This window comes from Anabrus simplex, chromosome 5 (genome assembly GCF_040414725.1).
Source record: "Anabrus simplex isolate iqAnaSimp1 chromosome 5, ASM4041472v1, whole genome shotgun sequence".
In the NCBI taxonomy this organism is placed as follows: domain Eukaryota; kingdom Metazoa; phylum Arthropoda; class Insecta; order Orthoptera; family Tettigoniidae; genus Anabrus; species Anabrus simplex.
This window is the reverse complement of record NC_090269.1, coordinates 314,992,618-315,001,845: the sequence shown is the minus strand read 5'-3', so window position 1 is coordinate 315,001,845 and position 9,228 is coordinate 314,992,618. Positions and strand designations below refer to the sequence as shown.

Genomic DNA, 9,228 nt, shown 5'->3' with positions numbered 1-9,228 from the left:
TCTTAAAAATAAACCCAAACGGTAAAATAGAACTTTTTCTCCTAAATAGTTTAAATTCCCTTTCTAAATATACAGAAACCAGTCCAGTTCAAATTTCCTCTCCAGAGATGTTTTTGGTTAATAATTTAATGGCGTATGGCCTCCGGAGAGGTCTGGTGCGGGTCTTTCTCTCGTAGGCGGCCAATTAGGCGACCTGCATGTCTGTGAAGATGAGGGCCCTACCGAAGATGACTTCTAACACTTAATACGCCACACACATCCAGCCCCCGAGCCATTAGAATTAACCAATTAAGGTTAAAATCCCTGACACGGCCGGGAATCGAACCCGGGACCCTCTGAACCGAAGGCCAGTACGCTGACCATTCACCCAACGAGTATGTTTTTGGTGATCAGGAATCAGGGACAAAATAACCAGTGGTAAAGGAAAAATGTGGTTTTATTTCAGATAAATATTGTATTTTTAACAATGAAGTGGTTCACATATTTGTTTATAATGTACAAGTAAATTAATTTCCAGTACTTGGAGATCACTTTTCATTTTTAGCTACCAAATTAGTTAAAGTTATCAGTTCTTTCTTCAAAGAAAAATGTCCAAAGTTGATTTGTGGTTAAACCAGGAGCTGCTAGCAATTTCCTTTTCTCAATAAGATATATCCTGTAAGAAGAAAAGAAATAAATTAGGACATGTTTCAGAATAAACTGTTGGGCAAGACATTTTACCTCCCATCACCCAGAGAAGATATATAGGTAAACAAAATTGTATTTTTGTCTGTAGCCTTCCAAATTTTACCTCATTCTCCGTTCCTTTGAGTACCACCATCTGAAGTACATTCATTTCAATTCTCGTCTTTGTTTTTGTGTGTTTGTTTTTTGTTTGTTACATCACGGGAAAATGGCTTACTCGTAAGAGAATTTCTCACAACTCAATATTTAAGTTCATCGATAGTCTGGCCGTGGATTAAGCTATGTATTATTTAATTAGCATAGGCCTACAGTAGCACAAGAATATGAACGGGTGCAATAAAACATATCAGATTTCCCCGTCAATATTACCTATATCGAAACAGTACATAATGAAAGTTGAATATAATATAATACTAGCAAATGTACCCGTGCTTCGCTACGGTATTCTACATTGGATACGGATATCGACGTAAATACTGTGCGTGCAGCAAATGAGATTGTTTTAAAATTGCATGTCTCTTAGCCTTATCCGAGAAATAGCATGGGGAGATCCACATACGTTGTTTCCAATGTAAAGTGAGGGTTGCGGAGTTGTGATGATAACGCCAGGCTCACTTGCCTACTGCCATTCACAATCGAGTTGGCAAGTTTACATTATAATTGCAGGCCCCAATGCCTACTGCGCGGTCACAATCGATTTGGGGAGTTTTAGTTACAATGGCAGACCCATTTCCTACTTTCAGACAGGTTACAGTTGAGGAGTTTTTATTATAATACCAGGCAACTTCCCTACCACCAGTCAAAATTGAGTTGTGCAGTTATCATTATAATGACAGTCCCTTTTTACTGCTGCTAGCCAGCTTACTGCTAGTCACACAGAATTAGTGAGTTTCCATGAAAATAGCAGGCCACTATGCCTAATGCTAGTCAAATTTTAGATTGGAACATTTGTTTATAATGGCGGGCACCCTGGCCTAGAGCCAAACACAATAGAGTAGGGGACTTTCGAACAAAACTGCATGATCCCTTGCCTTCTGCAAGACAAATCGAAAAGTGAATTATTCATTAAAATGGTAGGCCCTCCTTACTAATGCCAGTTACACAGGAGTTGGAGAAGGTCCCCATTTCTACTGCCAGCAGTCAAAGTCGGTGTAGGGAGTACTGATTACAATAGCAGACACATCCTTTCTCGATCGCTACAAATCGACATCAATGAATATATACAGATGGACATACGAAAGTATATGCATGTTTACAATATTGCAGACCTTCATTTACAGATTAACTGCTGCTAAACGGTACGTCATATCGACAAAGGAATGTACCGTAAGGCGCAGTATTTAGCGATCTAAATGGCTGGTCCTATGATATTTTCTCGCATCTAATCTATTCATGGGTCAGATTGAATCAGAAACGTTAAATAGGTTGAAATTTGTGTAAGAATATCTTACATTGAATTACTTTTCGGATAATTATGTGACATAGCATTTGGCTCACATATGGGTACTGGGTGGGCCAATGTCCATGTAGAGTTTGATCATACTATCTTTCCTGTAAGTGATTGAAATGATGCACATGAGAAGAAAAGGTTTAGAAATTAATTTCCATTAAGGCAGGTAGATTTCCATTAAGTTTGGTTGTGTGTATTTTGAGGGAGTGCAAAATCACGGTTTCGGTTTCGTATAAACCCCCAATTAGTTCAGGGATTTAGAAACAATATTTGCCCTAAAACCTCCCCAAAGGATAGGTGGATTCTAAATATGAAGTTTGGTGGAAATATATCCAGTAGTTTTCAAGTTAGAGAAAGACAAACAGACCAAACAAACAAACAAACAAACAAACAAACAAACAAAGAAACAAACAAAGCAACAAACAAACAAACAAACTAACTAACTAACTAACTAACAGACACCAAGGAAACCTACCCTTGGACAGATGGATGCTATATATAAAATTTGGTTCAAATATCTTGTTAGTTTTCAAGTTGTAAGAAGTACGCTTTACACGCACCCGCTCTTGCGTGAAGTCCGCTGGGATTTGTACCGAAAAACGGTCCGTTAATGATATCTCCCTTACTAAATCCTGTTATCGAAATGATGCACATGAGAAAAAACGGTTTAGAAATTAATTTTCATTAAGGCAGGTTGATTTCCATTAAGTTCGGTTGTGTATACTTTGAGGGAGTGCAAAATAACGGTTTCGGTTTCGTAAAAATCCCCACTCAGTTCAGGGATTTAGAAACGATATTTGCGCTAAAACCTACCCAAGGAGAGGTGGATTCTAAATATGAAGTTTGGTGGAAATACATATTTAGTAGTTTTCAAGTTATAGAATGACAGACAAACAGACAAACAGACAAACAGACAGACAAACAGACACCTAAGCTAAAAATGATGCAGATGGTCATTATTACACCTGAAACGGATAACTGTACGGAAATTTCGCCAAAATAATCAATGTACAGACACACGGTCGTTACGATTTTATTTATATAGATGACGGATAAGCATGAGCACGTTGAAAAGTGCAGACTTCCACTTCGAGATTCATATCTCCTAAACGGTTTATGCTATTAAGAAACGGTTTACGCCATCAGACGCCCCATTTATCGCTCTACATGTATATTTCTAAACCATATCCACGTATCTCCCATATTAAGGGGGTAAATTGAGTTCAAATTTTGAATAGGGTGAAATTTGGGTGCATTTTTTACAATTTACATTACGTTTTGCCTACTTATGTATAAGCTAGAATTATGAAATTTGGTACACATATGTCCCTTAATCGTGCCAATGTGCGCACCTAACGCGATGATCCTATCATTCTTATAAGTGTGTCAAACAATGAAATATACTTGTAAAAATCACCAAATTTACGAACAATCCAGAAATACGGCCAAATTTAACGTATAAGGGAGAGAGATGCAACAAAATGTCACAGGACCAAAGTTGTAGATCACTCCGAATTGAAGTGACGTTGTTCCCTCCGTTTTGTGATACGACTTACCGTTTAGCCAAAAAATAGCTCAAAAAGAATGTCTGCACAGTCATTAAAATTGCCTCCATATTTCGATATCTTTGGGGGTAAAAAGTGAAAAATTTGAACATCTTGGAATTTTCCCGTCGGTTAGGGACCAAAAGCTATAATTTCACCAAATTTCAATTGTCTACCTCGTCTGGCAGGTTGTGCCGCCATCTTGATTTGGGGGGATAGGGGATAAAAATGAGGAAATTCCCGAAAATTTTTAAGCCCACGAAACCTATAGGTTATCGTTTTGGATATACTATACGACTGTGTTCTTATGCTGAGCCCAAAATTTGAGCCCCCCCAGCGTGCCCCCTTCAGGGAATTTTGAGAATTTCCGATTTTTCTAGGGATCCTGGGGTCATCAGTTTCCCTCGTACCAAGTTTCAAATTTCTGACATTTCTGGAAGTGCCTCATTAATTCACGTCTTTTTTCATTTTTAAATATTTATATATACATCGCTCCAGCCCGACTTGCTTTTATATATATAGATAATATAATATAATATAATATAATATAATATAATATAATATAATATAATATAATATAATATAATATAATATAATATAATATAATATAATATAATATAATATAATATAATATAATATAATATAATGATTCCTTTATTGCTAGCGTGCGAGCAAAAATAGCGGATATATCCTCGATTATCACATTTTTCATAAACTCTAGATGTCTCCGGAAATACCCCTAGGTAATACCTTAGTTCTGTGTAAAATGTGTGCATAAGATACATTTTAAAAATTCAATTTACAGTCTTTTATATACGACATATTTTTACAAAATGAGCTCTAGTAATGGAGATTTTCACGATTTTGACTTTTATTACGAAGTCCCAACATCGGCGAGCATTCTTAACATTGTTCAGTCGTGACCTCAACGAACTAATAGGCGATAGTAGTGGTTGCGATGATTGTTTTTATAAGATGCAACACCGTGTGGTCATCAATCCCTGTTGATCGGGCAGATACTGAAGATAACTGTCATCTAGAGAAACGTGAAAGCATGATCAGTGAAAGAATAAGGGAGAAAGTCATTAAGTGTGCATGTGTGTGGGGGGGGGGGGGTGGAGGGTGAGGGCGGGTTTGAAAGCCTGATCACCTACATTGTCTCATGCCCTTTATCAACAATGGCATTATACTAAGTATTGTTGTTAATTGAAGTGTATGTTGACTATCTTCAGCTACCGCTTACTCTGCTAGACAGCATTACTGTTGCAATTACAAATAGCCTACTAACCCGTCTAGGACGGGTGCGCACCAACTAGTATAATGTAACAAATAGCAAAGTAAGGTCATTTCCGAACAGGCTATGAAGGCCCGTGGGGTGGTGGAAGGTAAAGGCTTCCATTATCCGTAACCTCGGCAATTCCCGGTCACTCATTTATTGTGTAGGCTGAGTGAACCTCAGGTCGATGTACACCTCCAGAAATGGAAGTCTCGTTTCTTAATTTTTCGACTTCCTAACGGTGAATTGAACCCTCCTATTTCCGGCTGAACCGGCCTTTATCGCTCGGCCAGGCAGCTTCTACAGCGATCAATATTTACTTCACATATACGAACCACAATGCAACCTTACTCATTCTTAGTTTTTCGTTCTACATTATGAACATTCGTATTTCAAACATCAACTATCATGTATGAAAGACATGATTTATTCATTATAGCATTTAGAACCAGGAAGTTCATTTTGAGGTCAATTGAATAAATCATGGCTACACCTTGCTAACAAGGTCTGCTGACGTTATACGAGAAAATCTTGTTTGGACGCGCATATTTTAAAATGACACTCACTCACACATAAAATCACCTGACACTGTTTAAAAGATTCATAGGCTTTTGGATAACTCTTTACGAGTTTCAAGGTTCTGGAAAGGAGTTATTATATTTCAATTCACTCCCTTGCCAAGAATACTTTCATCGAGAAGCAAATCAAGTCTCTCTCAAGACATTAGACAGTATGTTATACGTGTCTCAAAGATGATAAATATTTCGTTGGCCACATTAAACATTCTTGCATTTTATATTTTATGAGTTGCAGCTTACATCTATCATTTTATATCTAGGGGCTACGTCGTTAGCTGTGAGATCATTTATATTATGTTCTTATAAATCTTAATGCTACGTAAAATCCGTGGCTCGGTTACATCAACAATTAGTTTCTTAACAAGGCGACCAGGATGCTAATTAATAGAAGTGCTTAAGGATTATTGCGAATAGATGATAAGACTACAACACTTATCCAACAAGCACTGATAAACACCTGATCGCAGATTACATTTTTGGGAGAACTGTCAGAACCCGTTGAAATCAAAACAGGTTTAAGACAAGGAGATGGTCTCTCTCCACTCTTGTTCAATTGTTTTTAGAGAAAGTTATCAGGGAATCGCGAAAAGAAATGAGCCAGTCCAACTTTCCAAATTAAACTAGATTAGGTTACGCAAAAACCGGGCTTAAAATTGAATGCCTCCCACTTGCTGATGATGTAGTGTTTTTGCAGAGAACCTAGAAATTGCAACTAAACAGATTGAAGTCCTCAAGGAAACAGCATAAAAGCAGGATTGCAAAATATGTTTTTAAAAGACAGAGTATATGAACATAAATGCCACAGACCCATCCTGGACAATGAAGGCAAAGTAGCCTACGGTGACATCAAGAGAGCTAAGAAATTCAAGTACGTTGGTGATATTCTGACTACAAACATCAGTGAAAAGGCAGCAGTTTAAAAATGGGTGAGAAATATGGGTACGGCAATCAGAGTATGTCAGAACAATTGCGAATTTAAATCACTCTCCTATCAGGCCAAATTCAGGCATTACAGTAATCTAGTCAAACCTGTAAAAGAAAGAAAGTTCCTTACAAGGATTCTTGGACCCAAGAAACCAATATATGAATTCACTTTTCGCTTAAGACCAAACCAAGAACTACACCAAAGATATGAAAATTTCACTACCACAACGAAGAAAAGGAGATTAGGTTAGTGGACATATTAAAAGGTGGGAATCAGGAAGTCTCTTCAACAGGATATTCACTTTCCAGGAGAACTGGAATACGCAAGTTCTATGGGAGTCCATTGGGATCTAGAAAAGTGTGGAATCAGGGCAGGAGACGTACGAAACAGAGAAGTCTGCAGAAGAAAAGTTGTGGAGGTGAAGGATCTGTCCGACGAGGAAACAAGAAAGAACAGAGTATTCTCGGCAGACGAACGATCACGAGTAAACCAACAGATGAACGAGAACTGGCGAAATAGGGAAGACAAAGAGAATTTGAAAACGTGCTGGAAGTTGTGTGAAAATAAGTGATGATTTCTTGTGAAAATGTTTTTTTTTTCTTTCTATATTTTACTTTTCAATCGGACATTTAGTTGAGGTTAAATAAGAAATAAAAGACTCGTTCTTCACTAGTTAACATTGATTCGAAAATGGTGGATACTCGATATGGCGATATGAAGCAGAACGAATCAAAGGAAGAGGAACAAGTAGCGACGGCCTGGGCTGCTCATTTCGTACAGTGAATCATGATTCATTTGTTCACTGCTATGATTCATTCATTCTGAATCAATCGTTCAGAATCTCCCCATCTCTAGTTCATACTAGTCTCGTTACAACATGCGATTAAGGGAGATTCAATATTATTGAAAAAGGCTAAAAGTGTAGAAAAATACGGGTTTAAACTTTGTATGTAGAATATGGAACAGCAAAATATTGTAAGAAAGTTTGTGCCTACAATGTAATTGTACCTAGTGAAGTAAATTATACCTCCGAGTTTTCTTGAAAAATATTTCGTTATGTCGTGTCGACATGACCTGTCCCTTATTGGCATTTCATAAACCTGGCAACCCTATGGCCATAAAAGGTAAGAGATTACAGCCTTTTCTAACCCCTGTAACTACTTTGAACCAAGATCTCATTCTACCATCAGTTCTCACAGTGGCCAGGAAAATCATAGCATGACTATTCCTCTCATAGCATTTTCATTTACTTGATGAAATAGAATGCCACTGAAAATATAATTCTGGATGGAGATAATAAGACTTGCTTGAGCGATGTACTCAGAGTGATGAAAGGTGAAAGAAAGTCAACTGATGACCGTTGCAAAACATAAATCGATCCAGTCTTTCAGGATATATACTGTATACAACATAGAGCCAAAATATACACCGGTTAACTTAAAGTTACGCAGGATGTTCTAATTTAAATTACAAAAATTGACAGGCATATATATTTCTACGTTCTCTGCAAATTGTGTAAATGTAAAAGGAGGATATTTTCATTGATACCCTGTTAAAGACAGAAACATCTTTATCTTGAAAAAGCAGTGAAAATTGAAGGATATGATCGGCAGTGTAGTCAATTTGTAGGTCAGCGTTTTACGTGGTTTAATGATGCCATGCGCTAGACAACACTCACATATTTAACGGTGGTTTATAAAGAAAGTTCCGAATGAAATACGCCATTCCGTATTGATTATAAAAAACAGTTTATTAAAAGGAAATGAACCTACAATATTATCCTTGTACTTAGTCTTAGGCAACAACTTCCAGCACAGAAGTTTTTAGCAGCTACTTCATGACTCGCTGCCAACAACACCCTGTCCTAGAGTTTCAAAGAAGTATTGGATGTTGACGGTGACCATGTGGTACTTGCTTACGTCAGGATACAGTCCTTCAACTTCCCTGTTTGATCGCACTCTCCTATTTCAGAGTCTCTCTGTTAGATAGGCTTGTGTGACCAAGAGTAAATTACCTTAATTCTCAAGCACCTCAATGAAGTATATCTGAACATCTCTGGACATTACCGATCGACCCCTCGACATAGGCGGTAGTTCCCGCGGTATTGCTTCCGTCAAATGCACAAGACATTCATTCGTATGTCCCGATTCAACTCTTTGTGTTCTTTATGAGGTTAATTCTTACTGGAATGTCCATCTATATGGCTAAGTGGTTAGAGTGCTGGCCTGTGGTCACCTGGGCCCCGGGTTCGATTCGGGAATTTTAGCCATCATTGGTTACTTTCGCTGACACGGGGACTGGGTGTATGTGTCGTCTTCATCATCACTTCATCCTCATCACGACGCACAGGTAGCCTACGGGCGTCAAATCAAAAGACCTGCACCTGGCGAGCCGAACATGTCCTCGGACACTCCCGGCACTAAAAGCCATACGCCATTTCATTTCTTACTGGAATATTGCATATAGTATTTAATCTTAATTTGTTCAGTAGGCCTATACACTTTGAACACTACTCTCACGACTTGTTACGATGAACCTCTAGCCAGAGACATATTTGTTAGGTAAACCGGTCATCATTAATAACTGTAGTTGTGATGTGAAACTTGAGTTGCCGGCAGTAACATCTCCATACCACAGTACGCATAATGTGTGTAGTAGCGCATTTTGATTTCCTTCTCCATTCCATTATACAATGTAAGTGCATAATTGGACGTGATAAGGACTGTTGCCGGTCATTCAATACAGTCTATGATTTGTAATATGTAGATAGA

General features: G+C 37.9%; 1 long non-coding RNA gene across 1 annotated transcript in view; it reads right to left on the bottom strand.

The window, feature by feature from the left end:
* Window positions 1-452: 452 nt before the first annotated feature.
* LOC136874868 (uncharacterized) overlaps window positions 453-9,228 on the bottom strand; it is a 34,966-nt gene continuing 26,190 nt past the window's right edge. Inside the window, exon 3 of the long non-coding RNA XR_010860314.2 lies at window positions 453-655. This is a non-coding gene — a long non-coding RNA (uncharacterized lncRNA). The remainder of the gene's footprint in view (window positions 656-9,228) is intronic.